The sequence below is a fragment of the Cupressus sempervirens genome, chromosome 5, assembly GCF_028749045.1.
Source record: "Cupressus sempervirens isolate cs-2001-9-10 chromosome 5, ASM2874904v1, whole genome shotgun sequence".
Lineage (NCBI taxonomy): Eukaryota > Viridiplantae > Streptophyta > Pinopsida > Cupressales > Cupressaceae > Cupressus > Cupressus sempervirens.
Genome location: NC_143122.1, coordinates 7543284 through 7559824, shown reverse-complemented (window position 1 = coordinate 7559824; position 16541 = coordinate 7543284). Strand labels below are relative to the sequence as shown.

At 38.8% G+C, this 16541-nt stretch overlaps 2 pseudogenes; one reads left to right on the top strand and one right to left on the bottom strand.

Moving 5' to 3' along the window:
- LOC149554334 (wall-associated receptor kinase 17-like) overlaps nucleotides 1–16541 on the top strand; it is a 225611-nt pseudogene that overhangs the window by 27963 nt on the left and 181107 nt on the right.
- LOC149554335 (protein CTR9 homolog pseudogene) lies at nucleotides 1982–7294 on the bottom strand (annotated as a pseudogene).

The following is a 16541-nucleotide window of genomic DNA, read 5'->3' as shown; positions in this document are numbered from 1 at the left end:
GCCTTCATGCGGTTTCCTGGAATTTTTTTGGGATGATTTTGCCACTATTGTTTAGAGCTTTTCGCCATATTCTCCATAATTTTTATATGAAGGTAACTATGTTTGAGTAATGAGAATATGGTATCATGTTGCTTTTAGACCTTTATAATAAAAACCCCCTTATCGTCTTCCTGTAGCATTTGATTTTTATGTTTGGAGTAGAATCTGTGGCTTTTCCTACTAAACATTTAGGCATTCTTCACCATTTTAAAGGTCTATAGTGGGTTGTTTCCTCCATAGAAAAAGTTATGTTTTTCCTTTCTATTCTCTACATATAATTCTTCCATCTTCATTGTAGGAGTTGGAAGAAAATCATGGGGTTCTGAAAATCTGTTATTATTGTTGAACCCAACTTTTTTTCCTATAGAAGATTTCAATTTGTAACTCACATGCAAGCATCTCAAATGTTAGAAATCAAGTTTCATTTTCTTAGAGACTTCTCACTAGATATTTTTGTTGGCATTTCATGAGTATAGCTATTTGGGTCTGGTTACTATCATGTATGTCTGCAAGTGTTTGAAAACTCATACACTTTTTTCTTTTTAGTTATGCATGTAATATCTCCAATATGTGGTTCTCTTTTACTTCTTCTCCTATGTTTTAGACCCCCTTCTTGCATGATTACGCTTTGAAACAAGACTCCGACTTATCTCTGTGAGTGACAAAAAAAAATGAAATCTACATGAACAAAATTTCTTTCATTCTTGCTACGATCGTGCACATAGAAGCTTAAACCCCTTCTAATCTTGCCTTCTTTCTGTTGTATAAAACCTAAATGTATATATGTTGCTTAATTGTTAGAATTAAATCTTTGGTTGAAGCTTTAACTCATAAATTTTATTAAAAATCTTTTGTCTTGCTGATTCAGAACTTTGGATTCATAGAATTTTTATTGTGAAACTAATTAGATGGAAGCAATTGAAAACTTTTGAAGAATATGAATATGTTTACATTTTTATTCTGCAATGCATTTGGTGATTCTCGTGGATCACCATGAAAAGTGCTAGTATGAAAATTGTAATTTGTAATTTATTTTTTTAGTATTATTCTATTATGGTATGATTAATATTGCTATAATTGATGAATTAGATAAAAGTCTTCTAGGTTCAAACTGTATGTACTAATTTGATCAAAGTTTAGTTTCTATTTATATCTACCGATTTATCACATCAAGAAGAAGTGCTTGAAAAAATAGATTACGGTCTTCTTCCTTTGAAATGGATGTTGTTTGAATTGACACTGAGTTTCTTATCAAACACAATTGGCTACTTTGCATAATTCACACTAATAGAAACAACAACACCAACTACTTGTTACTCTGATAGGAAGATAAAGCATATACATTGAAGTACGCAAAAAATGATATAAAAAAAGGACAAGTATAGGCTGCCATAAAAACAATAAACAAAAAAAATGTAAAGATACCCTACAGACGATTTGTTTGAGGCTTTTTGAATAGATCTCATTTAATTACGTCAAATAGATTTGGAGGGGACAAAGCATATTTGATTGACTAAACTTTGAGGTATCTTATCCATCGTCATCGTATGCATCATCTTATCTTGGAATCTGTTAGGTTAAACCTCAAGAAAATAGATAATCTATTTTCAATTGTGTGTTCTTCTAATCTAGAATCTGATAGGAAGATAAAGCATATACATTGAAGAACACAGAAAATGTTCTAGAATAAGGACAAGAATAGGTTGCCCATATAAAACAATAAATGGAAAAAAAGAAAAGATTCCATACAGATGATTCAATTGATGTTTTTGACTTGGAACAATGTCAAACAGATTTGGAAGGGACAAGGCATATTTGATTGACTAAATGTTTAGGTAGCTTATCCATCATCACTCTATGCATCATCTTCTCTTGGAATCTGTTTAGTTAATCCTCAGGAAGCCTAGACATCATCATCAAAAGTATTGTCTTCTCTCAGACTCTATTTTTGTAAGGGTTCTTCATCTTCAGAATCAGTGTATGCACGTCTCCTTCGTGATTTTTCTGAAACTGGAGAATTTGTCTCGCCATCATCAAAGTCTTCTAGACCTGCAGCTACAAGAAGATCTTGGGCATTTTCCATATCAGCTTCTACCTTATCACTCATATAATTTTCCTCATTTTCCATGGCAATATCAGGTTCCTCCATATTAGAATCATAAGCCTTGTGATCCTTATCCTTCTTCTTTTTCTTCTTTTCCTTCTTTCTTTTCTTTTCAGACTGACCAACCTCATCATCATCATCATCCCTGTCCTTACACATACTCTTCCATAATTCTTTCACACGTTCAAATTGCTCCTCTTGTTGCATCACCCACCGTAATTCTTCTTCTTGCTTTCTCCTTTCCATCATAATCCTTCGTTGTTCCTCAGCTTTCTGTTTTGCCTCATCAACTAGGACAAGTTGGCATGCTACTTCTAGCTTTTGACGGCTTTGCTGTTCTTCGCATTCTGCAGCTTCTCTGTGAACTTTGGCAGCATCAAGCAAGTGTTTACAGTAGTCCACATGCAACTCTATCTTCTTCTCATCAAAGCCATGTGTATGAGGGCTTGGCACTACTGACAGTTTTCTAAACACACAAAGCGCATTCTTTAATTCAGACACTGCTTGACGAACCTCATCAGCAGTACATTTTTGCTTTTGAAGTGTTGAAGTTGAAAACTTCTGCATGGCAACACCAACATCAAAGTGTAACATGTAATTTGAGGGTGCCAAATGTACTACTCTTAATAATGTTCTTTTACAATCTTGCCACTGTTCTGCTTCGTAATGTGATCGAGCTAAATATAATAAAATTTGGGTGTCAGTGCCAAAATAGAATTTCCTCAAACAATTTTGATACATTTTCACTGCGAGCCCAAACTGTCCTTGTGCAAAGTAAACATGTGCTAGATTTACCCACACATCAGGCATCTGAACAAAGATGTTTCCTGCTGTAGCTTCTTGAACCTGTGTGAAAATTTCCTTTGCAATATCAAAATGACCCCTTTCGGCTAGCACAATGCCTGCCCCATTTGTAGCATAGACATTTCTAGGTCTCTGAGCCAACACTTTACAATACAGCTCCCTAGCCTTATCAAGATGTATTCGCTCTGCATCTGGATCCTTCTTCTCATTGCGTGAAGCTGCAAAATAATTCCAATTTCCAAGAGAATTAATGTCAGCATAAGCATCCTTACCATCTGATACATTTTGTGCAACTTTAATTGTTTCTTTTGCTTTAAGCCAATCATCTATTTTTAGTTCCAAGTTGCCAAGCATGGTAATCACATTTACTGAGGTTTTATCCACCTTAAGTGCCTCCCCAATCAATTCTAGGCTTAGTTAGATCTCATTTCGAGCTTGGGCCATGGCTGCAAGTCATAGATATGCATCCACATAATCAGGAAACTTGAACAATATTAGCCTGTACAAAAGATTTGCTTTTTCAATGTCATGCAGCTATTCAAATAGCCTGGCAAGATTAAATAGTATGGTCTAATGATTTGAGAGAAAGAGTTGAGAGACAGATGGAGAGAGAGATAATACAAGTGATAGAAAGACTCCTAGATAATATTCTTGAGGACAATGTGTATTATAGTCCTTACCATGTTTTCCTTTGATCTACCAAAAGGATGGTGGCGTCCTGCAAATGGCATGGCTCTTTCTACCACTTGTATTATCTCTCTCTCCATCTGTCTGTCCATTCTTTCTCTCAGATCATCTGACCAACATTCCCAAATCAAATCTTGACCCTATTTAGTGGATTCACAACATAAACTTCAAATGCTTCTCCTACCAAATATGTAGATTTCACAATAGCTAAGAAACATAATTGTAGGCATCATGGTCACATTTTTTTGGAAACGTAATTGGGTTGTGTACCCAAGCAATGCAAAGCAACTTCCACACCTTTGATTCCAAGTCTAATTCATCTGTAAGAATGATCGCTTGCCAATAGTTGCTGAATACATCTGTAGCTCATGAATACAAGGTCCTCCAACAAATGTATTCAACAATTGTTGGAAAGCGATCATTCCTAGCTCATGAATACAAGGTCCTCCCACAAATCTATTTAACAGATATTGGAAAATGATCATTCCTAGCTGCTTTTGTTTTATAAGGTTTGTCTCAATCCCAATAGGTTGTAGTTTCATTTTCTAGATGCACTTCGTCACTTGGGTATAGAACTCAATTACATTGATTCCAAAAAACTATGACCATGATTCTTACAATTATATTTCTTAGTTGTTGTGTCCTAAGATCTCTTATGACCCTTTACGACCGTTTACGATCCCTAAGAATAAATCTTAGAGCTCTTAAAATGTCGTAAAGGGTCATAAGAGACTCCTAGGAGGGGCCATGATGAGCTTCCACCTTCACGTGGTTGGCCCTGTTAAGTAGAGAATGCTATAGTTTTCACAAAACAAAGAGAAGCTCAATAATTTAAGGTCTTAGTCCATAGACAAATTAAATTAGACTTATTATCCAAAACACATAAAAAACATGCACATAAACATGGTAGGCACTAAATAGAGATAGTTGGAAGAGAATTAAAAAAAAAAAGATTAAGGATTATGTTATTTTAAGAAATATTTAAATAACAATTATAAATTTCAGAGTTAAATCAATAAGTATTCGTTTCTACCTTTTCCAATATAAATTTAAATATTTAATTAAAAAAAATAAATTGTTGACTCTAAACCAACAAAAGAGTAAGTTTGAAGAACAATATTAGTTTTACAAATTTTAAAAGCGATATTGATTAAGTGACACTAGAATAAGTAACATATGTACAAGATGTCATAACCGACATTTGTATAAGTAACATTTATTTGCACAGGTGACATTTTCATAACCTCATCAGCAGTACGTTTTTGCTTTTGAAGTGTTGAAGTTGAAAACTTCTGAATGACAACACCAACATCAAAGCATAGCATGTAATTTGAGGGTGCCAAATAGTAGTAGCGGCCAGCAATTTCATAATCACCTTTGCTATGATAAGATCGTGCAAGATTATAATATGAATGATATTTCATGAGAGGGTGGTCTATCAAAACAAGAGCTATCTCAGTCAACTATTCATTTGGATCTCCACATTGCTAATCACTTGGATCAATGCTTTTCTCTTTCTTCACAAAATAGGTTTGGTCCCAGAGTTCAGCAAGTCAAGAAAGTGAACCATTTAGGTTAGTGTCTCCCCTCCCAAATGATTTCCTCAAAATCAATATAGATGGGTTTTGAAGGAGTAATCCATGTCCAACAGGAATGGGTGGTACTAGTAGTGGAACTTTAAGCCTTGTTTAGTTTTTCTTTTCTACTTCCTTAAGTACTCATTCTAAAAATTAGATGGAAGCTTGGGCTATTCTCTATACTCTTGAGAAAGCCTGTGTATCGGTCTGGAAAATGATTTTTGCAAGATGGAATATGATTCTTGTCACCCTTATGAATAGTGGAAATTTTCTAGATTGCTCTTGGAGGCTAGCCCTGGTGGCTATGCTGATGTACAATTTAATATGTTTGAGAATGAATATGAACCTTTTTGTTAATATGATTCTAGATGTTAAGTAGTTAGCTATAGATGCACCCTTATGTGTGATCTTTTTTCTTAAATCAATATAAAAAGGTGTGGCCCCTCAGGCAACAATTTACTCGAAAATGAAAAAATGTAAAATAAACATAGATATGAGATAAGAAAAATAATAAACAATGGAATAATAACAAAAGCAATAGCCATTGCTAAAGTCTACCCTTCTCATACTTTGTCACTTGCATAAGCTCAAAAAAAGAGATGATATAAGCCCTAGAAAAGACATAGCTGTTGAACCTAGAAATTCTCATAAAACTTTTCAATGTGGAAATTGTTTCTGATCATGCATCTGAAAAATAAGTCTCACCGTAGATTTTTCTTAAAATCACAGTCAATGAATTTAAGGCTATAAGAACAAACATGCCTACCAAATATGATACTTTTGGTTTCAACGTTGAAACCAAAAAGCATCAACCTACATTGGACAAAACAATTTAAACAAATTGAAATGATTCAATGCCATTGCACAGTATGAGTATATTTCAAAGGCTCTCTGCATCTTTTCCATTCCTTCATGAACACTACCTTTTTCATTAACTTGCAACTCCATTATTCCAAGTGTAACCCAAGCTTCAACATTTTTAGGGTCCAGCTGTAAAACACGTTCAAATGCTTGTTTTGCTTTCTTTAGCTGACCAAGTTTGTAGTGGCATAAGCCTAGACCAAGTCTTACTATTGTAGGGCAGCCGGGATAAGCTCATAAAGCCTTCTTATACAACTCCAATGATTCAACATACCGTCCATGGTTGAAATGCATACAAAGGATGCATACAAAGACTATTCAAGTAAATAGGAGAAGAGGTAAAGTGATATCAGTCTGATTTTAGCAGTGAATTCAAGGCAAGAAGATGCCAAAATAAGCTTGAAACAAAGGGATAATTTGAAGAGCTTGATTCTTTACTTAAAGGATCTTGCAGTGTTAACTTTTTTGTTGATGGGTGGAGTTGTGGTTTAAATCATGTTTATGATTTAGGTGTGCACAAGTATATCCACACATGTAACAATGATGCACAATCACTACTTATTGTCTAAGGCTCGATGTGATCACTTGCAGTTGTGAAGCTCTTCTCATTGATAAAGGTCAAGCTTCCAATGCTTGGTGGTGATGTTCCTGAATAATGTGATCATATTTTTTTCTTTACCCTGTAGGCAAGCAAATCAATGCTCTGATACCAATGGTGATGTTCTCCCTTTTGGGATATTTTTGCCCTAAAACAATAAAACCAACTAAGATGAGAATCACAACTTAATTTTATCAAGAGTTTTTTTTTTTAAAGTTATAATATTCAACTTATAATTCTATGAATAATTCAGAAGATAGAACTATTACCACATTTTTTGCCCTCACCAAATTTCAAAATTTGAATGTTGCCTCGCCCAATGGTCACCTCCCCAAATTATTAATATTTTAATCCACCTAGGAAATATGAAAAAAATCGTGTCAAACCTTAGGGTATGCCTCATTAGTTCTCTGCCGTCAGATCAAGGAACATCGATGGTTGGCGCCATCACGCTATGAAGAAGCTGCACAAAATTTACGATAGTGAGATGGCGCCTTGATGACATGTGTCTAGTGGGTCCAGCTTGCAAGGTAAAGGTTTTTTGACCGGTCGAAAGAATTTCATGGCAGGCCGGGCAAGCATGTTTTCATGGGTCAGAAAGTTCAAAAGGCAGCAAGGCGCCATGGCGCCAACAGAAAACTCAAGAGTTTTTTGTTAGCGACATAGCACTCGGTCGGCTGGAGGTGTTTCTACGGTGAGTCCCAGTGTTCAGCGGGCAAAGTTCGCGGCAATGGGAAATGTTCATGGCAAGCGGCCAGTTTCACGGGTCGGAAAGCCGAAAAAGTCGGTGGGGCGCCATGGCGCCATCAGAAAACTCATGAGTTTTTCGATGGCGACATAGCGCCCAAAGCGGAAAAGTCTACCATGGCAAGAACAATCAGGCACAGTGGGTCCCAATTAGTACTTCGCATGCACAGTAGGAAAGTCCAATGCTATGGCGACCAATCAGATGGAGACACATCTGCGAAGGAAGGGAGTATTATCATTGGGCGCTATGGAGATTTGGCCTCAATTTCCCCATAGAAACGTAGTGCCTGGTTGACACGTGGCATGGTCAGGATCAAACAATACCAGAATATGCCATCTTGGTGCTTCGAAGGCCAATAGGGAGGTGCCAAGTGTACAAGTCAGAGCATATGTGGTTCACAGGCCCAACGATTTTCAGGGGGAAGGATGTGCAGAGTACGGTGTGGTTCTGATCATCAGATTGAGATTGATTTTCGATGGGCACCATCATGCTATGAGGAACTGCTCAAGAGATATCAACAGCGACATAGCGCCTAGGTGCCACGTGTCCTAGTGGGACCATATTTTCATGTAACCAGTGCAGTAAAAGGTGAGTCTTTTGTGACCGTTAGATTGGAAGAGATCGACGGAAGGCACCATCTTGCCATGGTGAAGTTGTGCGATCTTTACCATGGTGACATAACGTTTTGTTGACACGTGTCTTACTGGCCCAGTCAAGGTTGACGGTCGACAGCTGGTAGTTAGTGTAACTGTCGCAGTTAATATTATCATTTGAAAAGGTGGCATTGTTAGTTCAATAAAAGGTGGTCAAACATGGAAAAGGTGTGTAGGATGGCAAAAGGAAGAAATGTGATTGGCCTGCGTGGCGTAGTTGGCACTTAAGGAACTGTTCGACTTGCTTTGACCTCATGAATTCATGAGCCAGAAACAATGAATCAAGTTTTTTGTCGCGAGATTTCGATCCTGTGATCAATGCCACCGACTCAAAAGTGAATGCAAAGTGCAAGGACATTCTACCACCATTATAGATCTATCTACTATGTCAGGGGATGTTTTTGGCGCCATTTCTATCTTCTCCAAGCTCTTTCTCAGAGGAATATTAGATTTTTGGTACTCAAAACCATGTTCAAATTAGATCTTTGATTGGATTTTCAGGGTGAGAAGTTAATGCCAGTAGGTGAGAAGTAAATGTAATGCAAAAATCCTTAGTTATGCCTGAACTATAAAGGCAATTTTGTGATCTTTTTCTCAAGTTGACTCTTTTTGATTTCTTTGCTACTGCTAGCAGATTTGCAGTGTAAAATTCCCTTTGTCTTTGAGCTGTATAACATTCTGTATCATCTCCTTCAGCCATCAATGTGTATGTGCATCCATCTTTCCTCTTGTTGGTGTATTGTTGAGATCTGTGGCTCGCATACTGTATCTATTTTTGGCCTACTGAATAATATATAAGTGAAGTCCTTTTCCTTGTGTTATTCAGTTTGGTTTCCTAATCTGTATGTGGTTGTTGATTGACATAAGTCTGGGTGTGTATGTCTTTTGAATGTTATCTTGGTTTTGTAGTGTATACATGGGCAGAAATGAGTCTGAACACTCTATTTTGGTACATCACCTCCATAGTTTAGGTAGGGTAGAGTTGTTTTCTACATCTCCTTCTTCCCCTTTTCCTTCCGAGAGTAGTTAGGTGCACCCTGATAGTAAGAGGAAGCCAACCTTCTCCAGAGACTCAACCTCACAATTCAAGTCCCATAGCTTGGAGGTTGTTTCCATTGTTTCACTAGGTTGTCCTCACGCATAGGCCTTGGACAAGGGTGCAAACCTAAGTGACAACAATTTTTGGCACGCCCGGTGGGACTACATCCATTGAAGATTTAAAGTCTACTGGTGTCAAGAAGAAAGAGTTCAGAGATTAATGCTGAAGAGGTAGTGCTGGCTTCAGTATTCAAGCCTTTAAGAGGCTGATTCTTCAAAGTACTTGGCGACTCTGAACATCAACAAATTTGGTTCCAAGCCAAAGTTGTAGTGATTCATGCCCAGACCCGAAACAAGGGCATCTTTTAGAGGTAAATTTCAATATCAGGAGCTTTCTCTTTCAAATCCTAGAAGAAGGAGGACTAGAATTTCATTATCACTAGCTAGGGGTGTAATAACAGTTGATATACCTATAAGATCTGTCTCTACTCCCCCTACTGTTAAAACTCAGCCTAGATTGCCATCAACACTCATCAATAGAACACTTGTTTACATGGCACAACCAAGAGTTCATGCTTTTGCCACCTTTAATGGTGGAAGTCCTCTATTGTTAGCCCAAAGACATGATATAACAGTATTTGCACTAAAAAGTATACCTAATTTTATTGGTGAAACTTTCATCTCCCCTTTAGAGCATATCCAAGAAGTAGCAAATGTCTGTAATATTCATGGTATTACAGAGGATGATGTTGCTGTCAGACTTCTAGCCTCATCTTTAAAAGGAAAAGCATTACAGTGGTATAGAGGCTTAGCTCATGGTTCTATAACTGATTGGGATGGACTAGGAGCAGGATTATGCAAACATTTTGAGGATAAAAGTGACCATTTGTCACTTTTAGAGCAGCTGACTACTATAAAAAGAGCCCCCCATGAATGTACATGACTAATTTTAATTATAGATTTCAAAAGACATGGGATAGAATACCTACTTCAGTGAAACCTACCCCTGGTATTGCCTTCTTGCATTACCTTAGAGCTTTTAACAGTGATATTGCCACTACAATCCAAACTATGGGAGGAGATAGCTTGCCTAATGCTTATGAGATAGCCATAAAAGCTGAGAACATCCTGATACAAGGAGGAAAGTTGGCTCCAAGGCCTCCCATACCCTTCTTCCCTGATATCCCAAATCATCAACTGGTAATGGCCCCTCTTCCTACAACTCCTACTTCACAAGCCCTTACTCCAGCTCCCCAAGCTTCCACATCCTCAAATGGAATAGATGAACTCAAACAAATGCTCCAAGGTCTAGTGCTGAATACAGATAAGAGAGAGAGGACCCTGGATAAAAAATTGCAAGAGCAGGGGAGGGAGTTGAAGGACCAAGGAAAGAGATTAGAGGATAGTTTTTCTATGATACAAAAAATGAGTAACAAGGTGGTGGCCTTAGAAAGGCAGCAAGCTCAAGGTAGCAAGCCTCCCCAATTGCAATATCAAGCTCCAAATGGTGGTAGGCCTCCTAATCAGTAGAATAGCTCTTTTGATCAGGGTAGACAAAATAGTCATGCTTCTGCTTCAAGCTCAAATCAGAATAGAGCTATAGTCCCTCAAAAAAACTTGTCCCAAGATCAAAATTTCTATCCTTCCTGCAACTATTCTTATGCCTATTTCATGTGCCAGAAGGTAGAATCTTATTTGGCCCTAACTGACCAAGAACTTGTAGCAAAGAAATCATACAAGGAGGCCTCATATATTCAAGGACATGATGATTGCTCTTTCATGAATCATCAAATTGGAGAGCATTGTGATGTAAACCAAGATTCCATTGCTCATAACACAAGAAGTAAAAAGAGAGCTATGGAACATGCTGCCCCTCCTTCTCCTAAGCAGGCCTCAACTTCAAGTGCTACACCTCATATACAAACAGAAAATGAACAAGAAAGTACTTCGCAACAGCAAAGGCAAGATTCTAGAGAGAAAGATGCAAGTGATCCTTATGTTGCCCCATCTCAACCTCTTATAAGTGCAGCTCCCAAAGTTTCTACTAAAGTCCCTAATGCACCATGCAGTGTGGTAGAGAAAATGAAGAAGACCAATGTGAATATTTCTATGTGGGATGCTGTTGCTACCATACCAATGCAGAAGAGGATGGTGTAGCAAGAATTGGAGAAGATTGAACCCAAGGATCAGCCATCTACCATGGAGAGTGCCACAAGTCTAGTACAACTAGCAGGGGATGTGGAGACAAATAAAAAGGTTAGACCCCCTCCATTCTATGTTTCTCTAATTATAGGGGGCAAATTAGTCCACAATTACATGATAGATTCAGGGGCTAGTAGCTTAGTAATGCCTAGGTGTGTTGCTAATACTTTAGGAATGAAATATGAGCCCATTGTTAGGGATGTGTTACAATTAGATGGTAGTACCGTCAAAACTGTAGGTATCCTTAGGAATGTGGAGATGGCCCTACATGCATGGCCTGGTTGCACTGTGATTCAAGACATATCTATTGCTGAGGTCAAGCCATACTTTGCTATCTGTCTATCAAGAGACTTCACCGCCCAAATAGGTGGATTCATATCTGCTGATTGGTCATATATGTCATTCAAGACTAGATATGGAGCCAATGCCTCAATTAGAATAGAACCTCAAGCCCTTCATCACAATGAATCTTACACCCCCAACTTCATCAATATAAATTGTCCTATTCTAGAGATGGATGAAAATGACATAGTAGATGAGCTTGCCACTTCCATAGCAGAGATTCCTGATTTCTTCTTGGATGAATGGGCTAGTACATGTCAGTTTGAACCTATGTCAGAAACTCTTGAGATAGACCTTAGTACATATTGCATAATAGAGAAAGATGCTCAAGTTCCTGATCTAATTGGGACCAATGATGATGTAAGTGGGATATGGAGTATGTACTTTGATGTCTCAAGGAATAGAAATGGATCAGGGGCTGGTGTTATGTTGATCTCTCCTGCACAGACAAGATACTACTTCTCCTTTAGGCTCCAATTCAGTTGCACCAATAATGTGGCCGAGTATGAATCTTTGATTCAAGGCCTCCTACTTGCCCAAAAGAGAGGAATTCAAGCCTTGAGAGTATATGGAGACAGTGAGTTGGTAGTGAACCAAGTGAGAAATTAGAACATCACCAAAAATGGCCTGCTCAAGTCTTACAAACATAGAGTCTGGGATTTTCTTGAGGGCTTCAACGCATTTAATATTCAGAGTATTCCTAGGAAAGAAAACAAACATGCTGATAGACTTGCAAAAATAGGTGCATCTTATGATGTACCAGGGAATCTTGAGGAGGAGAAGAAGCAACGAATAAGGGTGGTAGTGAGGCCTGCCATCCCTGACAACAACACTCATTGGCAGGTGTTTGATTCTGATGAGCAAATTATGAGTTTCTTGCAGAATGAGGCAGAATTCTCAAATAGAAACCAGTCAAGACTGCAAGATCAGTATGGTGATCAGATTATTCACCTCAGTTCTAACAAGCTGCCCAAAGGTCTCATTACTTTAGAGAGTGTCTTTGATCCTAATGATCAAACAAGAGGCAAAGGAATGAATCTAGTTGCAGAAAAGGATGATTATGCCTCAGTTACAATTGCTGATGGAAAATCTCTGAATATGAGGAAGGTATGTTCTGAAACTGAGCAAGAAAACTTCATTCACCTATGTCAAGATATTAATGATGTATTTTCTTGGACATATGATGACTTAAAAGGGTTTGACCCTAGTTTTTTTCAGCATGCTATAGATTTAGTTGATAAGGCCAAACCGGTAAGGCAAAAATAGAGGCCAGTGAATCCTAAGATTGAGCCTCTAATGAGAAAAGAACTATCCAAGTTGATAGAGGCTAATATAATATTTCCTATCAAACACTCATCATGGGTAGCTAACCTTGTCCCTGTGAGGAAGAAGAATGGAGAAATTAGATTGTGTGTGGACTTTAGGGATCTTAATCAGGCTTCCCTTAAAGATCACCATCCTCTCCCTTCCATGGAGCAAATTTTTTCTAGAGTCAGTGGGTCAAGGAGATTCTCTTTTCTTGATGGGTTTTTTGGTTATAACCAAGTGTTGGTTAAAGAATCTGACAGACATAAGATAGCATTTACTACTAAATGGGGCACCTATGCTTATTGCAAGATGCCATTTGGACTAACCAATGCAAGTGCCACATTTCAAAAGGCAATGGAGATGGCCTTTAAAAAATTAATTGATAAGTTTGTCTTAGTATACCTTGATGATATAACTGTATATTCAAAAAATGTAGAAGATCATTTTAATCATTTGAGACAGGTATTTCTAAGATGTAGAGAGTTTGGGGTTTCCCTTAACCCAGCCAAATGTGTCTTTGCTACAAGCCAAGGAAAATTATTGGGACACATTGTATCGAAGGATGGGATGACGATTGATCCAGAGAGAACAAAGACAATACTTGCCCTTCCTCTTCCTAAACACAAGAAGGGGCTGCAAAGTTTCCTTGGTAGAATAAATTTTGTAAGAAGGTTTATTCCTAATCTTGCTACCATGGTGAAACCTCTTACATCCATGCTTAAGAAAGGTATGATCTTCTCATGGACCAAGGAAGGGAAGGAGAGTTTTGAAGAGATCAAGGCAGCCATAGCCTCGGCCCCTACTCTCATGAACCCAAATTTTGAGAAAGATTTCATCCTCTACACTTTAGGTGGTGAGTCAAGTATCTCTACTATCTTGACTCAAACAAATGACAAGAATGAGGAGTAGCCCATAGCCTTCTTCAGTGAAGGGCTCAAGGAATATGAAGATAAGTACAACTTTTTTGACAAGCAAGCCCTTACAGTCATCAGAGCCTTGAAGAAATTCAAGCACCTCTTATCCCACAATAAAATCCATTTGTTGGTGCCCCATGCCAGTGTAAAAGACTTCCTGTTAAGCAAGGATATCAGTGAAAAGAGAGCTGGATGGATCACTAAGGTAATGGAGTATGATGTAGATATTCAGATTACCAAGCTGGTAAGAGGGAGAGGATTGTGCAAAGAAATGTTATCAGGCCAGACTTCTGATGAAGAGGCTACTATGGTAACAATAGTGCAGCAAGAGTTAAGAAATGTTAATGGTCCAAGGAGCTGGATAAATGATATGAAGAACTTCTTATCAGGGAATGGATACCCTCAGGGATTGGACAAAACTAAAAGGAGACAATATAGACTGCAGTCCATTCCCTATGTTGTAATTGATGGTATCCTATTTAGGAGGGATTTTAATGGGACCCTGTTGAGAACAACTTCCATGAAGATCATGAGGGCTAGTTATTATTGGCCATCTCTGCTCCATGATTGTTATGGATATGTGAGGAAATGTGAGAAGTGTGCTTTCTTCTCAGGCAAACAGAGGCTTGCAACTCTCCCCCTTCGTCCTATTCAGGTAGATCAGCCCTTTACCCAGTGGGGTTGGATTTTATAGGCCCTATTAATCCCCCATCTAGTGCAGGTCATAAATGGATTTTGGCTGCTACTGATTATTTCACTAGATGGATAGAGGTAGTTGCCTTGAAGGATGCCACAGAACCATCAGTTGTTGAATTCCTTGATGTGATTGTATCTAGGTTTGGTGCTCCTTCTACTATCATCTCGGACAATGCTAAGTCTTTTGTTGGAACCCAGATTTGTGCATGGGCAATGAACCACAACATCTACCTGAGCACATCATCAAATTACTATCCCTAGGGTAATGGTTTGGTTGAGTCTTCCAACAAGAATCTGATCAGAATCATAAAGAGGACAATAGAAGACAATCAGAGGGCCTGGCATAAGAAGTTAAGAACTGCTCTGTGGGCTGATAGGATAACACCCAAGAGGTCTGTTGGGAATTCACCTTTTGTGCTGGTATATGGCAGGGAAGCCAGACTCCCAATCTCATTGGAATTCCCATCCTTAGAGTTGGCTCATCAGCTGGAATTGATTGAAGATAGTGCCATGATAGTAAGAATGGAAGAGCTAATTGAACTAGAACAGAAAAGAGATAAAGCTATGCAGACCCTAGAGATGCATCAGCAACAGATGAAAAGGAGTTTTGATAAGAGGGCTAGGGTCAGAACCTTTAGAGAAGGAGATTTAGTTCTAAAGTGGGATGCAGATAGGGCAAAACCAGGAAGACATTACAAATTTGGTGCATTATGGAGTGGCCCCTATCTAATTTCCAGTTGCAAGCAAGCTAATGCATTCCAGCTAAGCCGGCCCAATGGAGAGATTTTTCCCATTCCAGTCAATGGGATCTATTTGAAGCCCTGGTTTTGAAAATTTGAGAATCTATGTACATAGTTAGTCTAGTTTCTTTCTGTTTGTTCCTATTTTTTCAAGAAGTGCGCGTGCACATGGTTCTCTCTTTAAGTTTCCAGCTTCCGAAGTTTTGATAGTTTTGAGGTTGCAGAGTAGTTTTTGTTTCTAGTCCCAGTCGCAAGTTTTCATGTTTGGCCTCTCACGGGTAGGGTTAGGGTTTCACAGTATGAACAGACCCATTTTTGACTCCATAGCCCAATGGATGCATAAGGCCACTGGTTTGATGCATAGTAGGCTTGCATCCCTTGTGAGTCACTAGAATGTTACCACTTTTTTTGTCCCCGCCAAATTTCAAAATTCGAATGTTGCCCCGCCCAACGGTCACCTCCCCAAATTATTAATATTTTAATCCGCCTAGGAAATATGAAAAAAATCAAGTGTCAAACCTTAGGGTATGCCTCATTAGTTCTCTGTCGTCAGATCAAGGAACATCGACGGTTGGCTCCATCGCGCTATGAAGAAGCTGCACGAAATTTACGATAGCGAGATGGCGCCCTGATGACACATGTTCGGTGGGTCCAGCTTGCAAGGAAAAGGCTTTTTGACCAGTCGGAAGAGTTTCATGGCAGGGCGGGCAAGCATGTTTCACGGGTCAAAAAGTTCAAAAGGTGGCAAGGCGCCATGGCACCAACGAGAAACTCACAAGTTTTTTGTTAGCGACATAGCGCCTCACCGGTTGGAGGTGTTTCTACCGTGAGTCCCAGTGTTCGGCGGGAAAGTTCATGGCAACGAGAAATGTTCATGGCGAGCGGCCAGTTTCACGGGCTGAAAAGTCAAAAAAGTCGGTGGGGTGCCATGGCGCCATAAAAAAAATCATGAGTTTTCTGATGGTGACATAGCGTCCAAAGCGAAAAAGTCTACCATGGCAAGAACAATCAGGCACGGTGGGTCCCAATTAGTACTTCGCATGCACAATAGGAAAGTCCAATGCTACGACGGCTAATCAGATGGAGACACGTCTGCGAAGGAAAGGAGTATTATCGTTGGGCACTATGGCACTATGGGGATTTGGCCTCGATTTTCCCATAAAGACATAGCGCTTGGTTGACACATGGTGTGGTCAGGATCAAACAATACCAAAATCTGCCAGGTTGGTG